Genomic DNA, 18,408 nt, shown 5'->3' on the forward strand with positions numbered 1-18,408 from the left:
AAGGAAAACACTACAGCGTGCCAGGTCCAAACCTTCATGGCAGCTTGTATGAGGTTTGAGGAGCCAGAAATGATGAGCCTGGTCTGTGTTTTTACAACCGTCAAACCTGTGACAGTTTCAGGTCGTGGGGCAGCATCTCTGAGCACACAGCCAGCCTCTTTAATTTTCCATTAGGAGAGAACCCTTCATGCTGACAGAGATTCATCATTTGACTGACAGATGAAAACAGCCTGTGATCATTTCTTCATCATAACCATGGCTGAAATATTAAGGAAAGCAAATCAGCCTGATTCGACAGCAGCGAGACATGAGAGTGCACCAGGCAGACAGAGGAGACATGAACACAGGAGGACATAGAACAGAGAGACAGACATGCACAGGATAAACGTGAAAGCACCTGAGAGACGTGCACATAAAAAAATCATGACGGAGAAGGCACTCCAGAACAGCGAAAAGGGAAGGGAAGGGAGAGGAGATATGGAACATGCACAGAAAAAAAAAATAAGTGTAACTCTTCTTGAAATTATGTTTATATACAACTTAATGTAATCACAATTATTAACGTTGTTAATGTGTTGTAATAAGTGTCTTATTTTTTGGCTGCATCCACTCACTTACATCTAGTTGAAGAGTTTGGTGCTTTGATGCCCTGTGTGGACACTGCAGATGTGGAGCACTGACAAACATCTGTCATATCAGAATTGACATGGAGGCAGTTCTGCAAGAGTTTGATGTAACGTTCAGACGCAGAATGAGCTTCACTTAGACAGGAATACTATTTCATTTTACTGTCTCAGGTGGTTTTTTTGGTTGTTTATTGTAGCAGCTTGATTTGGTCTTGATGTTGTGTATTGTTATTACTATTTTTGGTAGTTAGGCAACTGTTCTTATGATGATGATGATGCTAAATGAGGGAATCCGTTGCTTCATGACGACTTTTACTGCATGATTCTCTGGGATATTCAATACAGTATATAACAGTGTATTGTAGCCTGTTATTTTGCTGCTATTGATGTGTTTTAGACTGTTGGTTGGTCTAATCAGAGTTTTATGGTGGTGTCGTGTCATAACTTTAGCGCTAAAAAACACTTATCAATCTCTCTCTCTCTCTCTCTCTCTCTTGCTTGCTCACTTGTGCGATGTGTGCACGCGGGAAACCTAAAGGTCTCCTACAAGCGGACAAGTGGTTCTTGTGCGTGCCGTGAAATATAATCCAGCCGACACCACGATCATGGTTTTGGTTAAATATTAATGTTGTGTCTGAAGTCACTGTGAAGATTGTCTGTATAAAACAGTGCAGCACCGTAATGTAATGTAAGGGATTAAAGAGAGGAGGGAATTGAACAAAGTAGAAAAAGGATGGTGGGGGGGGGGGGGGGGGGGTCAAAGGTATGGTGGAGAAAAAAGGTTTAAGTTTAAATTAATGGAAAGTCTTCCTTTCATCTTTCTCTCCCTGCATTTCATCCTTTCCTCCCCCGTCTTCACCCGTTCTTTCTCTTTGTAGCCCTCTCCCTCCCATTTGCTCTTCCTTTCTCGCCGCAAACAAGAAGAAAAATATTAATATCCATACATCGCTACTCTGTCATCACAACACGTTAGCACATTTTCACATTTCATTTGCTGAGAAAATTATACAGCAGCTGCCAGCGACACATCACCGCTGTCAGAGAGTAAAGCTTCAGTTTTGCATATTTATTATACAATGTTTTAAACAGGTTTTTTAGAGACCCAGGGGTAAAATATGAAGGTTTAGGTTCACAGAAAAAGAAGAAAAAGCAAAATTGCGGCTGAAAGGCGTTTTTCTCGTACAGCAGCTGCACCTTCCCCAAAACCCCTACGCCCTGCAGAGGAGAGATTTTCTGGAAATACATGTTGAGTTTATAAAAGAACAGTGTCAAAAAAAACTGTGCCATTGTTCTCCACATTAAGATGTTCCAGAGATGTTCTGTCAGAGACAGCCTGGCAGCAGTGCACAGATATTCCCTTCTCAAGCTTTGGAGCAAGCCTCGCCTTTCTAACCGACACAAGCACACCGCAAATACACACAACCCAACAGATGTGTTTCCAGGGGACACTAAAAAGTGATGAACCTGGCTGGGAAATAATACAGTCACAAAGTATTGAACAACAGCGGTTGTGTTGTGAGTATTTGCAGCACATGTTTTGTCAAACTGATGAAGATGTTTTCTGAAGTTGTTCGTGTTTTGTCTATTTGCATGTTTTCCTTGCGTTTGCGTTGAACTCTCGGGGCCACCGTAACGATCTGCCAGAAGACATCGCCATGGTTTCTCTCCTCCCTACTCATTATCCAGGGATGTAGAGGACGTTACAGGGAGCTGAGCTCAGTAAAATAAAAATAAAAAACACTTTAGGACACCACCCAAGTTATTTTCTCTGTGTCGTCTTTTTTTCTTTCAGCGCCAGCGCACAGCCTGTGTCTGACTCAGGCTAGCAAGCTGATGTAGGGTGGAGCTGGGTGGAGTGTAGAGGGAGAGAGGGAGAGGTGTTGGGGCGGGGTGGGTTGCTTAAGTTCATTGTAGCACTAGCTTGATTTTCAGAACCTTCATTGTAGCCAAGTGGCAACCTTCAAGGCTGAAAAATGAAGCTATCACCCCAAGTGCCAAAATCTGCAGTTCCTGTAATGATCAATAGACCATGTGGTTTCACCCCAGTCGAAGTACAGGTAGAATACACCCTCTCCTGCTTTGAAATGAGGTAACTCACTGAAGGCAGCATGTGGCATTGTCATTGGGCGACATATAAAGGCTGAAGATGACACGGCGGGTTAAAGTGAGGAGCTTCTTGGGCTTGGTAGCCGCAGAGGGGGACCTCTACATATCACGCTATGCACGAACAAACTCAGAAGAATAATACCACTCAAGATTTGAGTCCACGGAGGAGGAGGCGAAGGTGAGGCAGAAAAAAATGCCTCTGCTGACCTACAAGCACAGAGGCAGTTCTGCAGTGCCTCTGAAAACTGGAGCAGGATTTGAGTCATGAGTTTGCAGGGCCGGTAATCAGAGGCAAGAGGGGTCGAAAAGTGCCTCTGCTACTTAAGAGGGAGATGACTAAATCAATAAGCAAAAATAAGCCAGATAGAACTTGAAAGTTAAATCTACAAAGGGAAATCTCTCCATGAGATTAATTTAGACCAAAAAGAGCTGAGTATAAATAATGTAGTCACAGTGAAACCGAAGTGTGTTGTTTCTTGTTCTACTTGCAATATGAGAATGGAAAAAGTATGAAGTGAATTTAACATTACATTTAACATGGGGGAGCTGGCAAGCATCCCCCTCACTAAGTTGAAAAACAGCACACATTGACTAATACAGGAAGTTCATTTCTGTTATGTTGTGCTTTTATTTTGGGAACCTCTACTAATCACTCTCTCTTTGAGGTCTACTTCTGGGGGGCATTTTTTTTCATGGAGTGCACACATGGGAATGCAGCCACCGGACTCAGCAGGTGTCAATTACCTTGTCAGGCTGTACCAAGTGGGCAGGAAAGAGAGAGGGGAGTGGGTAGAGGGGTTTTTGTTAAGTTTGGCTTTTGTTGGGTATTTCTTTAGTTTATTATGCATTTTATTTAATCTGTTTTAGGCCAAATGTCGGGGTATCTTGTGTATGTAAATATCAGTATGGTTAAATTGTAAATATGTATTCTAAATGTATGGTGGTAGTGTTTAGGGTCCCTTCACTATGTAATGTTTTGGTAGAGACTGTGGGTAGTTATGCCAGGTGGGAAAGCAGGGTAGTGTGTCAGAGAAGGGGGGTCAGGTTGAATATCACCTTTGGCTGGTGTAGCAGGTTGCAGTGGATGGCAGCAGCAGACTGCTTTTGTTGTCAAGCCATTCTGCTACATATATGTAAGAGCTGTTGGACTTCTTTTGTGATTTTGCCTATGGTCACCAGTAAACAAATGAAACCAATCCTTGTGTGACTGATGCTGTTCATTTCTCCACCGCGCTTGCACCTCAATCCTGCTGGCCTTCATCCTGGGTGTAAGGGTTCACAAGTCAGTCAAAGTGATGCTGAAGTCTCCAAACCACCTCAGGACTTGGATGGTAAACCAAACCACCAACGTACACGTACATTGGCTTGACCACTACCCTGGGTGAGACCGCTAAACCGCCACCAAGAGAAGTTGTGGTTGGTAAAGATCCGAGACAGCCGTCCACAGTAGCCGTCTCCAAGTACATTGCAAAGGAGATGATTATACAGTTCATACAGAAACCAAGTTTTAGAGAACTACAAAGTGTCAATAAAGAGTATGAGCTGCCAAGATGCAAGTGCATTACCAACACAGCTATCCCTGATCCATACAATAAAACGAGGTAGAGCATCGTAAAGGACTACTTACAAGGACTACAAAGTGGAGGCGATGACTGGTTTACACTTTTGATTAGGGGGATGCAGAAAGCTTTGTAAATGATTCAAGCCATATGTTTACATGTCATTTCATGTCATTAGACCCTGTTCACCTACATGTGAGGGACTTCACTGGCTGGTCAGAACTGGTCAGAACTGGTTCAGAGGTTCACGTAATGACCAGATCCCACCAGCTCCACACAGAACCCTGGTCTCTTCGGTGGCCAGTCACTGTGTTAAACACACTCGCTGATAATCACAAATCATTTAGTATTCATTTAAATATAGCGCCATCATAATTGTTTTTTGTGCTTGTAATGGGCTAACATACAAGTAATTAACAATTCATCAACTAATTATACACTGGTCATCAAGTGATTCATAATATATCAACTAAAAACTTATAAACCATTTATTAATTATTTGTTAATGATTGTTTCATGATTTACAAAAAGTTTATAGATGACTTACACATAGATGACAGCACTTACTAATCATCTACAAATGTGTGTCAATGTTTTGGGAATGATTAGTTCATTAACGAAAGGCTTATAAATGACTTATGACTGAATGTTGTTATAATATGTTTGTTGTTTATCGCAAACAAGCGCATTGTGATGATTTCAAACAAAACTGTTTGAATGTGTCCTTTTCAGTCTGAGGCTGATCATTGTTAAAAATGAGACCATGCGGGGGCGTCGAGTGGCGCAGTGGGTTGAGCAGCCGCCCCATATGTAGAGGCTGCAGTCCTCGCTGCAGCAGGCCCCGGTTCGAGTCCCTGCACCTTTACTGCATGTCATTCCCCCTCTCTCTGCCTCCCCATTTCCTGTCTCTCTCTACTATCCTTGTCCAATAAAGGCACAAAAGCCCAAAAAAATATACTTTAAAAAAAAAAAAAAAAATGAGACCATGTGTTACTCAAGCAGGACCAAATGACTCAAGCTTCATCTGAATTCAATCAGGCTCTCTGTGTTCTTACTGTTTGTTCCAGTCTGTGAGTAGAGAGTAGGCTTTAAAGTTTCTTCTTTAATTGTGAGTTTAATGGACTGTGTTTATGAATGAGCTGCACTTTAGAAGTGCCTTTAAAACTGCTTTTACCAAGGTTTGTGTTCTTGGAAAGTGTGATCACCTGCAACTTTATTAGGACACTCAGTGCTTGTTTGAGTACTGTGTAGTGTCTGGATGTAAAGCTTAGTTCAGTATGTTTCAGAGTGACTGCCGTGTGTGAGCTGTAAAGGTTAATGTTAGGTTTAAATAAGCTTTGTTGTCAAAGTAAATGGCTGAGCAATGATTTAATAGAGGTTAACTGTTATGGAAACTACTATTAAACACATTCCAGAGTCAGAGAGACTTAGTTTACTCTGCCGTTTTATAGGAAGTTAGGTTCATTAACAAGAATTTCCTAATGCATTTGGTTATTAAACATAAATGACTGAGTATTAACATCATGTTTTTATTTATTAATTTTTATAACATTCACTAGGACTCAGGGATGAAATGATGAGATTTCAGTGCTCCAAGGTCAGTGTGACCTCACAAACACTTTTTAGCCATTACTCAAGACTTCACAGCAATTATGACAAAATTTCACACAAATGTTTAATATTTTCTATGACTCTGGATAAACAGGGATGTGACCTGAAACTAGTCTGAGTCTGAGTTCTAGTTTTTTTTTTGTTAAAATATTAATTGTTTCAATGCTAAATAATTAAGAATGAGATGTTATAAATTGATGAATATAGTTGATACACATCAATTTAATCAGATCTCATCACATGCTGCGTTTGATAAAGCTGGTTGAAATGTTCCCACAAGTGAGTTCACCCAATTTATGAAAATGATTGGGAAATGTTGTTGTAATTTTTTTGAGTTAGATCTAACTGACAGTTTTTAACATCATAATCAAGAATAAAGTACCAAACAAATGACGTTTAGGACATTCGTCTCACTGGGACTCCGTACTCCCTACAGGGCAGAGACATTGAGAGACAAATTAAATATGAAGTGATACAAGATGAACGTAATTCAAACAGCAGTGCTGCCACTGTGGTTACAATGAATCATGGAGGTGAGTAAGAAAGGATGGAAGGAGACAACAAGAAAAAAGACTGAGGGAATAAAATGTGTTGGAAGAAAAGATGAAAATAAGGAGGGTGAAGAAGATATGAAGTGATGAAGGATGAAATGGATGATCATCGGAAGGAAAGATGGGAAGGAGAGAGGAGGTAATAGGCATTAAGATGGACTAAGGAAAAGGATACAAGGATGAAGGAATGATAGGAATGATTCAAGGAGGAGGATTGAGGAGAGGCAGGAAGCAGCAGTCTGCTCGTCAGTGAGCTAATTACGAGTTTAATAAAACTCACCATAAACACTGAGAACCTGCTTTTACAGGCGGTTAAACCCAACTTACCACAGGGTACATCCTGTTTACTGTGTGTGTGTGTGTGTGTGTGTGTGTGTGTGTGTGTGTGTGTGTGTGTGTGTGTGTGTCAGAGAGAGAGGCCAGGTTTATTTAAAACAATCTTCCTGTGTGCCTGAAGCGTTAGTCCACCTGCCTTCGAGCATCAACTGTATATATGTATAAACAGTGTATTTTACATGTATGAGTGTGTGTGTCTGATCATGTGTGTGTATCCGTGCAGAGAAGTGACAGCCAATCTCTCCCTGCAGACTTCAGAGCTGCTGCAGTCAGAGCTTTCATCACCCGCGTCAGTAGAAATGACAACTTCAAAACACTGCTCCTGCAGCTGAAACCTCTGGGCTACTTCTCTCACTAATTAACACACCACCCGGCTGTTGAAGGAAAAACACCGCACATCTAAATACAGCAATGAAGACAGATTAGAGATTAATTTATTAGCATCCAGACACAGGAGAGAGGCTGCTCTGTGACTGCAGTTTCACAGGCTCGAATCCCTTTACTTCCCCGATGACATAAAAAGTAAAGTTTGTCATGATGGTATTGCTAGGAAAAGACACAGGGTCACTCAAATCAAGGGGCTTATTCCCATGAATATGGACATTGGCCTCTGTCTTCTGCTTTCTCCGATACGTATATGGTTGTTTAGTGTCTTAGCCAAAGTTGCTTGTTCAGATTGACGCCACTCTCTTGACTGTACTATATGTAGGGTTGCAATCCATGCTGCTGTTCCCTGGATTTTTATCTTTTTTGAGTGACTGTCCCGGAAAATTCATATTCTTTCCCGTGACACATTTTTTTTGTGAAAATGCACTTCTAATTTAGAATTTCATAGTTTCAAATAAAACCTCATTTGTTTCCTTCTGCGGCTTTTTGGTTGCCAAGAGCCTCGGCCATCGTTGTTGTACAATACAAGATATTATAATAAGGTCCGTGAGCAGCACTGCTTCTTTGGGGCAAACCGGACGCTACAGTGACTCCGTATCAGAAAGCAGTGAGACGGTCCCGCTGGACAAGGGCTAGCTGGTTAGCATTCAAACTTAAGAAGAAGAAAAAAAGTGATATATTTTTGTTTTTGTAAAAGAACGGGTCAGGAGATCTGACAGTTATCTCGATTTATCGGTGAGTAAGAAAGAACACTTCTCTGTAGAGCCTTGTGCATCATGGAGTATTTTAACATTGTGTAACACACAATATGCCAGAATAAGTTGCGACACTCGGTTTTCTGATGTTCCACCTGACTCATCCAAACATCTAAAGAACATTTTCAGCTCACTCTGCCTGTGTGAGTGTATGTGCATTATGCGCCCGCCTATGTTGGCTCATATTACTCTCTTGATAGTTCATCCTTAAAATAACCAAAAAATATCAGTCCAAAGACATTTATATTGCGCCTTGCGTTGCTTGGCACCGGGTGTAATGCACCCGTACCGAACGAATGACCCGCAAAAAGCAATTTGTGGGTGGTACTTTGTCTCAATTTTATTTCAGGGTTCGGCTCTGGGTAAAACAAAGAACATGCGGGTCGGATTGCGGGTGTTGGATAATAAATACAATAAAATGAAATGAAAACAAAAATGATTAAATTTAATGTTTTAACCTTCTGACTGCAGTCTGCACCACATCAATCATTTGTATACGCTCCCCCTGGCTCAAAAGAGAAACAAAGTGATGTGCTACGTAAGTGTTGTTATGTATTCTATATATATATATATACAGTATATATATATATGTATATATAGATATATATATATCACTTGTTTCACATGTATGAAATGGCCCAAAATGATCACTTTGAATGTGATGCCTAACCAAATTATTTATACAGTGCATGGTTATTATAGGATTTGCAGTTGCGGATTTGTGTCAACGGCTACGGGCAGGTTGTGGAACTAATTGGTCATATTGTGTGGGTGTTGGGGCAGGTACAGTATTGCACGTCGCTGGAGTGGGTCTTGATAATAGGACTCTGACACAAGGTGCATCTTTGATGCATCTAGGCTGTTAATGCAGGGATGAACTGTGGAAAGGAATAAATGTAGATTGTACTTCCTCCGTCATCTGCTCGCCCCAGACTCTGTCTCCTCTCTCACTGTAGCTAGTAAAAATCAATCCAATTTGCCCCACGCATTGCTGAGTTTAGCTAACCAGATGTTGAAAGTAATTTTTTCTATTAAGTTTTTTCTCCCGCTGCGCCTTCCCTCAAGTTTTCCGGCACCCCCCAAGGCAGGCACGCCTCACACTTTTAAGCCTACTGCTCTACACTGAGGTTACAACACCACACTGTGATGAACAAGTTCATCTGTTCATCCAAGACACTCCGCGCAAGAGAGAGAGAGAGAGAGAGATAAGCCATCACTAACTGCTAAGCTAAGGTAACTAGCAGATCTGAATAGCATGTAAACAACTGCTGAACTGATGAAATTCAGTAAAGCAGTGGGAGCAGAACTAGTGTAAATTTAAATGTACAGCGGGTAGTTAGTCAATGTTATGAAAAATAGGACGATGTTAACTGTGGGGGGAGTAGCAAACGTGCTAAAAATAAAGTAACTGAAATAAAGTAGAAGACTACACCACTGCTACAGCCCCATATTAAGGTCGAATGGGAGCCAAAATGAATTATTTGTTAAGATGGATGTTCTTTGTCCTGCATTAGCAGAAACTGATTTCTTTGATATATATTTATTAATTTTTCCTGGGAAGGATCAAGGTTGTTTCTGGTAAAAGGCAGCAGGGATATTGGTGCAGTGTCCAGCAGACTGTCCATGAGGAACATGTACTCCTCTCTGAGAGGCTCCAACTGTTGACTTCTGATATTGTTGGCGCCAACGCTACCAACAACTGTAGAGGCAGATATATCGTTGTTCAGTCTAATATTCCTTACGCAGGCACCTGGATAAATCACATGCTGGACCATAGATGTCTCGAAACAAGTACCAAGGCTGGGCACTTCACTTGGGTGTGCACACCTGACCACCTGGGTGCTCTGTTTGGTGTAAATACAAAACAACATCTGGATCAGTCAGAGTGTCATTGGAAACAGGTGCAGTGACAGATGAAGTTAAAATGAGCTCTTTCATCACGATCACCAAAGTCTGTTTGTAGAAAAAAGTAGCAGCATTTGATAAAAATAATGTCTTACTAACTGATAAAGATGGTGGTGAATCATTCTGCTTTGTGGTTGTGTGGCAGCAGACACAGGAGGAATGGACTCCACTAACAAATTCTGGATACAAATGTCCTGCAGTCAGTCAAAGTGAAAAGAGGCTGGTTTCAACAACAGGATCCAAATTAGAACTCAAAAATCCACCATGAACCACGAGCTGAAGCTTCTGGAATGTCCCTCACAGTCCACTGACTTCCACATTATATGAAATTTGTGGGTAGATCTGAAATTTGTGAAATATCTCAGAACTTGAAGTGATCTGTAGGAAGAGGCTGAAAATTTACAGTCAGGAATAGAAAGATTCTCAACTGCTACAAAAAGTGTTTTTGCAGATGAACAGTTTCATCTGACTTCCATCACCTCACAAGTCCAGACACCAGGATGGTATTTCAAAAGCAAAGCCATGTGGTGCAGTGTACAATGGTAATACCAAAACACAAACATAGTACATAATGTAAAGCTAAGACATGAATCTGTGTATGCAGTATTTAAGCCAGATGAGCCACCAATGACCAAAACTGAAAGCACCAAGTTCATCCCAACAAGACAAAATGTAAAATGTGTTTAGGCTGAACTCTGGCAAGTATCAAGAATCAAGGAACGATGACGACTTGTGCATCACACGACAAACCAAGCAGCACTTACAAACAAATGGTGGCATTTGTTAAGAGCTGATAGCAAGACCACAATCAATTGACACTTATTTCATATGACTTTCATTATTTCACTCACCAGACACCACAGGATTCTTTTTCAAAGACATATTTGTAAGCTTTGCTATTGCTACGTAGCTAATGTTAGAATTAACAGCTGGTTATGCACCAGTCTAGAAGAAACGTGAGTCCAGCATCAAACTTCATTCCTTTACTCACCAGCAGCTGTCTACAGATGTGGACACAAACACCAATGTTGACTATTAACTCCTCTATTTCTGTCACTTCCTTTCTTCTACTACAGTTAGCATGCTAACTAGGTAGCTCCAGTCTGGACGGACCATCTTGTCACTTTCAGTATTGAGTCACTGTAGTGTCAAGACTGCTCAGAGGATGTATTATAACCTCTTGTATTGTAAAAGCAACGTTGGCTGAAGCTCTCAACAAGACTGTAAGTAAACAGCTGTTAATGCTAACGTTGGCTATGTAGCAATAGCAAAACTAATAGCAAACAAATAGCTCCTAGCTCCTAATAGAAAATCCAAAAAACTCTGGCTCCAATACACAAACATTCAAAAAACACCAACTTCTCTAATGAAATACTCAGTCAATACATTTTTTCCACAACTCATTAAGGTGTCATGGCCTAAATTCACACCTCTCGTCCAGTGTGCTGCTGGTCCATCTGAAAATAATCATCTAATAAATTAGATATTAGGTCTTAAAACAGGTATTTTGACAGTTTTGTTGTTAGTTATTTAGTTTTAATGAGTTTTCAATCCACTTTGATTACAGGTCGTTCTTCGGGTCTAACAGACTGGAGAGATGCTGATATCCATTTTTTTAGTGTTTTTTTTAGTGATCAGATCAGTCACCGGAGGAGCTTGGGTCATATGCGCATGGTACAGAATCAGTTGTATTAAATTTCTATTATTTTCTGACAGTTTTGCTGTTAGTTATTTAGTTTTAATGAGTTTTTCGATCCACTGTAATTACGGGTCATTCTTCGGGACTAACAGACTGGAGAGATGCTGATATCCATTTTTTTGTGTTTTTTTTTAGTGTTGAAGGACAGCAACATTTAAACATTTCTTTTATTTATGTTGTTGATTAAAGCCAATATAGAAAGTCTTTTAATTAATTACAAATTCAGGAAAAACTTCCATCAATGTGTTGAGTGATTACGATACTGTGTATGTTGCTATGGTTAAAATTCATACCAGAAATGCTCTATAAAAACCATCAACAAAGCAACAAAGCTTCATAAAAAAACTTTATTTCACATTAAAACTGCATTCATTTCAACAATTTACACCACTGGAGAGGTGTACAAAATGATGTAATAAATGGATGAATTAAATAATGTGTGCAATTTACAATAACTGTAACTGACAAATTAAAAATAAAATACAGTTGTGGATGAAGGTAAAGGGGGAACTTCACTGTCATAAGACAAGTTTGCATAATAAAGAGGTGGATAAATCTTTTTTAGTAACAAGTATAAATTATAGTAGAAATGTAAAAATAATACTTCATAGCTAAGTGAGGACAGTGCAACAGTCTGTTGACAGGACTGTAAGATATTGCAGCCATATATGAAGTGATGGTAAGGGGTAAGGTGCAAAAAGTCCAGGAGCCATTGCTCATCATCAGTCTTAGTGTGTGACACAGTTTACATGAAGCAGACTCACAGTCTGTTCTGAAGTCTGTTCATGTTCTGCAGAACTAATTTAAAACACAAGGTTAGAATATGTTTTACACTGTGATTTTACAGTTTAACGTTAGCACACATGCTAACTTCAGCTACAATAACATTACAAGTTACTCCTCACATATATGATATTTGCCAAATGTGGAAGTATGCAATAAGCTTCTAAGACTAATTTAACAGTTAGTTATAAAGTTTAACTCAAATTGTGAAAGCTAACCGTGTTAGCAGCATCTTCACACAGTGCAGCCAGGAGCACGTTGCAGTCAGGTCGGGAACACAGGTCAGATCCACTCCTCACTCCTCCCCAGCTCCACCCTCTTGTCCAAATATGGTTTCTTCTGGCTCCAAAAAACCAAGATGGCGACGTCCATTAAGCCAAACTCGAGGCTTCAAAACGGCAGTTTACAAACCAATGGGTGACGTCACAGAAGGTTGCCACTTGAGTGTAACTGGCCATTGACAGCGTAGGACTGTAAGAACTCAGCTGACAAAAAATCCATAAATCGTCAGTGTTTCACCAGCTGCTCCACTCACTGTCAGATAAGTTTGTTCATAAGCTCTCGGGTATGAACATCTACAAATGTATGAATGTCATCATATTGGGTAAGACTGAAAGACTTCAGATATTTTGACTTGAATTTTGAGGCAGGGAAGCTCATATCCAAGTAAAGCAAACTAAAACACTTGGGTTGGTTGTCGCAGTGTGACAGCAGCGATTCTCTGTGGACAATATGTCCTAAATAAAGTTTCTGCCTTAGCTCTTTGCTGCAATGTGCAAAGAAGTGACCGCAAAAGAGATTTTGTGGAGCAGATAATCTGCAGCTTTGGAAATAAGGCAGGAGAGGGAATAACGGCAGGCTCCTCCAATAAGCAGGAAGGATTTTCACAAAGACTCCTCCAGGATTTTACAAGTGTACACACATCTTTATCCACCATGCTTTCAGATTCCCCGGAAGCAGCTGTGGTGCGGGTTGGTGGAGCTGTCATCACCTGACCCAGCAAATCACCAGAATATTAATGTTGACATGGAGGGTATGTTTCTGTGTTCACTGACTCGTCATTGACAGGTAGTCTGATAGCTGTGCTGGTTGATCAATAGAGACAGCCAGTGAGTCATGAGTAATGATGATGATATTTCTTATGATAATTAATTAGGTATGTCAAGATTTCCTTTATACAGAGTCATTTACATCCATCAGAGGAGGAAAACCACAGAGCTTACTGCATCTTGTTTTTATAACTTAATGTCTTGTCATTATGCAGATCTTGTAATCATCTGCGTGTAATGAAGCCATATGATGTGACACTGTAGAGTGTTGCGGTAACTCATAATAATGATGACATCAGATCCCATTGGTTCTGTCCTGTGTCACTGAAGAGCGTCGGTGAATCTCTGATTTTTAAAGTCAAACTGCTTTATGGGCGTTTCTACTGGTTTTAATCCCTTGGTCTGCTTGTTATGGAGAGGAGGACACCTCTGTGGGATAAATTCAGCTGCTGGTAAAAACCTGCTGAACATCTGATTTCATAAGTTATCAGAGAAACAATAAAAACAAAGGTTAACATCAATCTCAGCTCCAACTCTTCCCTGACGTCTCTGTCCTCCGTACAGTGTTGCTCAAACACTGACCTTAAATGTTTATTTTGGACATTTTTTAAATCAGATGTACAATAAAATGATTTTGAGGAAATATCACAATTTTAAACTTAAATTTGGTTGTCGTGTTTTCTGACTGAAGCATATGTCACACATGATTAATTGAAAGTTGAAAATCAGACTGACACGGAAGGAATCCAAACCGGAAAAAGCTTACAGCAATGGTGGTGAAGACAACAACTCCCATGATCCCGCTTTATTTCATGATGTTACCCAGCATCGTCCTTTGTTATTGAGAGACCCCATAGAGGCAGCAGTTACAAACTCTGGGTTTAATTACAAATGATGATATCATAAATATTATCATAATTATGAAGTGCATGTGACAATCTACAACATCAGCTCTTATCAACAAGCATTGTAAAATAAATAATGTGCGTTTGTCCAGGCCCCTCCTCTTTGCCCATTTTTGGATTAGCTGTGAGTTAGGGGCGGAGTCGGGCACTGCCAAGATGACAACGGTGGGGCAGCTCACTCTGAGCTTCTAAACTGCTCTTGAGAAACCTGTGGGTGATGTCACAGAGGCTACGCCCATCTTTATTTACAGTCTATGATACATCAAGACAATTTTACAATTTTGATTATTCATAATTATGAGATTGATTATTATTAGAGTGTTTCTTATAACTATGAGATACAAAGTCATTAGAAGATATGGCTAAGTAAGAAGCTAGTTTCATGAAAACTTATGTTGTAGGTCATAATTACGAGAAAACATTTCAGGATTTTTTTCTCAGGTGAATGCAATGTACCTGTATCTTTAGCACAACCACCAGGGCAAAATCTTGACCTCATCATCCCTTTGGTTTATGACAGGGTATTTATGACAGTCATTGTACTATTGTTTTCACTTGTACACAGAATGTAATGGATTTAATGTTTGTTTGTTAATGTTTGTCCTGACTGGGCACTGGAGCTCATCCATGCTCCGCAACCTTTCATTTTAGCACCATTACATCTTAACTTTAGTATGTGATAACAAACAGCAGCCAGTTCTCATGTTACCACACAGTCACAGAGAGGATATATCTGATTTAGAGCAGCACTGTTTAGGCTTTAATTACTGGAACTGAGTCAAAACGCATAAAACACATGTGAAACAACTGTGGGAAGTGTGCAGAGGTCTCTATCCACTTTAGAACACCAACCATTAGTGTCCCTTTAATTAAAAGCTAATGGTAGTGCAGGTTAATCAATGGAAGCAGGCGGAAGAGTGGAAGTGAGCTGATCATTAGCCGATGATGAGGAGCTGACCTGAGACTCTTGTGATGACCGATGAAGCTATTAGGAGGATGGATTAACAAGAGAGATGGCGGAGGTGTGGTGGTGGTGGTGGGGTTGTCAGTGTTAAACTGAAGAAGAAATAGAGCCGCTGCAGAGGACTGGAATGGGGAAACATGACATTAAGATGATCCACTGTAGTTAACAGGCTACAATCCCAAACTACAGGTACAGACAAGAAATTCACTACGACAGCATCTAACAAGGCTGAAGGCCTCTGTTCACAGAGCACTTTATACCATTTTACCATCACTTTGTTGTTGCTGCTGCAAAACTTTACTGACATGTCCGAAATGTGTGATGCAGTAGAAGTAAATACCACTAATCTTTCATGTGAAAGAACCTTAGGGATGATAATAATATATTTACGTGGCCACTTCTGTGGCTGCACATAGAAGAGGGATGTAATCAAGATGAATCTATTACACATGATTGGTGGGTGTTTTAGCAACAATCATCATCATAAACCACAGTAAGACCTGTAAAGACACCACTGCAGATTTCCATGAAAACTAAAATGCATTAACAGATTTTTCTTGGACATTAATTACTGTGATGACACCGATCACTGTCTTCCCATTATTAATATTTTATGCGCAGTGGTGACTCTAGAATCTGCTGGGGCTGTGTAGGCAACAGTTGCCAGGGGGCTCCTCCAATCAGCGTTCATCACCATTATATCGTAGATAATCTACAGCAACGAAAAATTTATAAAATGTAACTTTCATTTATTCCAAATGTTCATGTTAATATTTTCAAAATATTAAAAACATGGAAAAACTATTCAAAATATAGATTATAGATAACAATAGAAATCTAAATAACTTCAACGTTGTCACATTGTAAATAACCCACATTATTTGTCCAGTGATCATCAAAACTTAATGCCCCTTTAAGGAGGTTTACTACTGAGTGGTTTGGGAACTTTTGAAACCCTTCAGCTACTTTTTTTCACTAAAGCAGCTGGAGACGTATCTAGAGACCACTGTTGTTATTTCTAAATTATTTAACTTTACTATCAAGGTTTGATTTTTCTGATTTAACAACAGTGAATTTATTCCAGTGCTCTATTCATGATACTTCAGTTATAGTCTGAATACAACAGTTTTTTTTGTGTATTTTTAAATATTAGTGTTAGATTTAGATGCACATTGCGGAGCTGCTCAATAAAAATTTGTATTATCTTGAGATTAAAAATAATAATAATCTTGTATGTATGTGCTGTCACAGCTGTAAGGGTTTGTCAGGGTTTGAGGGGTAAAGCTGGACCCAAATGCAGCCAGCACATGGGAGACGGTGCAGACAGGTTTATTAAACTAACACAAGCACAGGGAACCACAGGGGATGACAACAGGTAACATGAACAGGCAACATGAACGGACTGAAGACAAACCAGACTTGAACAACTTGAGGAAGATCCAGAAATCAACAGACGTGAACAGGCTGAGGACAAACCCAGAGACAATAAGGACAACAGTGACGATCCGACACAGACAAAGGGGAGCACAAAGACTATATAGACAAGGGAGGCAAGGGTGATTGCACACAGGTGAAACACATTAGGGCGGGGCAGACAATCACCACACAGAAACAGGACCAAGACAGGAAGCAAAAACACTGACACACAAGGAAACCAATTACAAAATAAAACAGGAAGTGCAAAAAGTCCAAACAAAACTAACAAAGGGTGTCTGCCATAGCAAACCATGACATGTGCAGCTCTACTGAAAACAGTTGTCAACACTTCTGCCGAGATGTATTGCAATTCCTCGAGGGAATGACATGGGGCCCCTTTAGGGAGGTTTCCCACTGATATGTCACTGCAAATCATCCATTGGTTGTTTTAGGGGGAGGGAGCTGCATCTGGAGACATTGAGACAAGTTTGTCAGCCCTCAAGGGCCCCCTTACAGCCTGGGGCCCCAAACAGTTGCCTTTTCACAAGCTGTATCTCTGTTTATGCCTGTTTTACTCACTTCTAATTTAAAAACCATTTATGCTACATATTATGTTCTTATATCAAGTAATTATCTAATTAAACATTCCTTCCTTCAGCTATGATACTTCTCTCTGAACCTTGTAGTATTTGGAAATGAACTAGTTTTAAATAAAATAATTATTATATATTGCAATGGCATGTACAGTTTTTTTTAATTATCATAAATTCTGTGCATGAGAGCTTAAATGAAAGTTGTGTATTTCAGAACCAGTACAGCCAAAACTGAACATTAGATTCCATGAGTTTGCATATGATTACAAAGCAGCGTAATCCTGCCACACAGCATCATCGGTCACAGCGATCACACACACACACACACACACACACTCACTTTAATTGGATTTTCAGCAGAAAGGATTCAAGCTGAGCGGCAGCTTCTAACCTCTGAGTTCAGAAGAAGCAGCCAGTCGCCATCACCCACACAGCTCCTGCTAGAGACTCTGTACAATAATAATAGTCATAATAATAATAAAGATAATAATGATAAACACTCAGTCTCGCACATTAATGAACAAACAGCATAAGTAATGAAAAGACCCAGTAACTGAACACAGTAAACAGCAGTGAGGAAGAGGAGCCAATGAAACATGAAGAGGGAGATGAAATGTAAAGTAGCCTGCAAATGTGAAGCTAATAGGTTCTTCTCAGTTGGTTGTTGTGTGCTGTGTGTGTGTGTGTGTGTGTGTGTGTGTGTGTGTGTGTGTGTGTGTGTGTGTGTGTGTGTGTGTGTGTGTGTGGAGAGAGAGAGAGAGAGAGAGAGAGAGAGAGAGAGAGAGGCAGGGAGCAAGTCAGTTTTTTTTGTATGTATATTAATGTGCGTATGTACATTTGAATTCCCCTTACCCACCTACACACACACACACACACACATTGTATTGTTTGCAGATACGTTCTCTGTGTTTATGGGAAGTTTTAATGGACTTTTAATTGGTAGTTACATACTGGCTCTGTGGGTTGTTGTTGTTGTTGTGTGTGCGTGTGTGTGTGTGTGTGTGTGTGTGCGCCTTCTCTGTCACTTTATATTGCTATCAAACTAAGCTGGAGGCTGTGTTTTAGAGACAAATATATGTGAAGTGCATTATCATGTTGCGTGCGTGTCCCTGTGTGTATTCATAATTAACATATGAACTGTAAACACATGGATTCATGTTTAC

The sequence above is a fragment of the Seriola dumerili genome, unplaced genomic scaffold (genome assembly GCF_002260705.1).
Source record: "Seriola dumerili isolate Sdu_G_001 unplaced genomic scaffold, Sdu_1.0 BDQW01000609.1, whole genome shotgun sequence".
Taxonomy (NCBI): domain Eukaryota; kingdom Metazoa; phylum Chordata; class Actinopteri; order Carangiformes; family Carangidae; genus Seriola; species Seriola dumerili.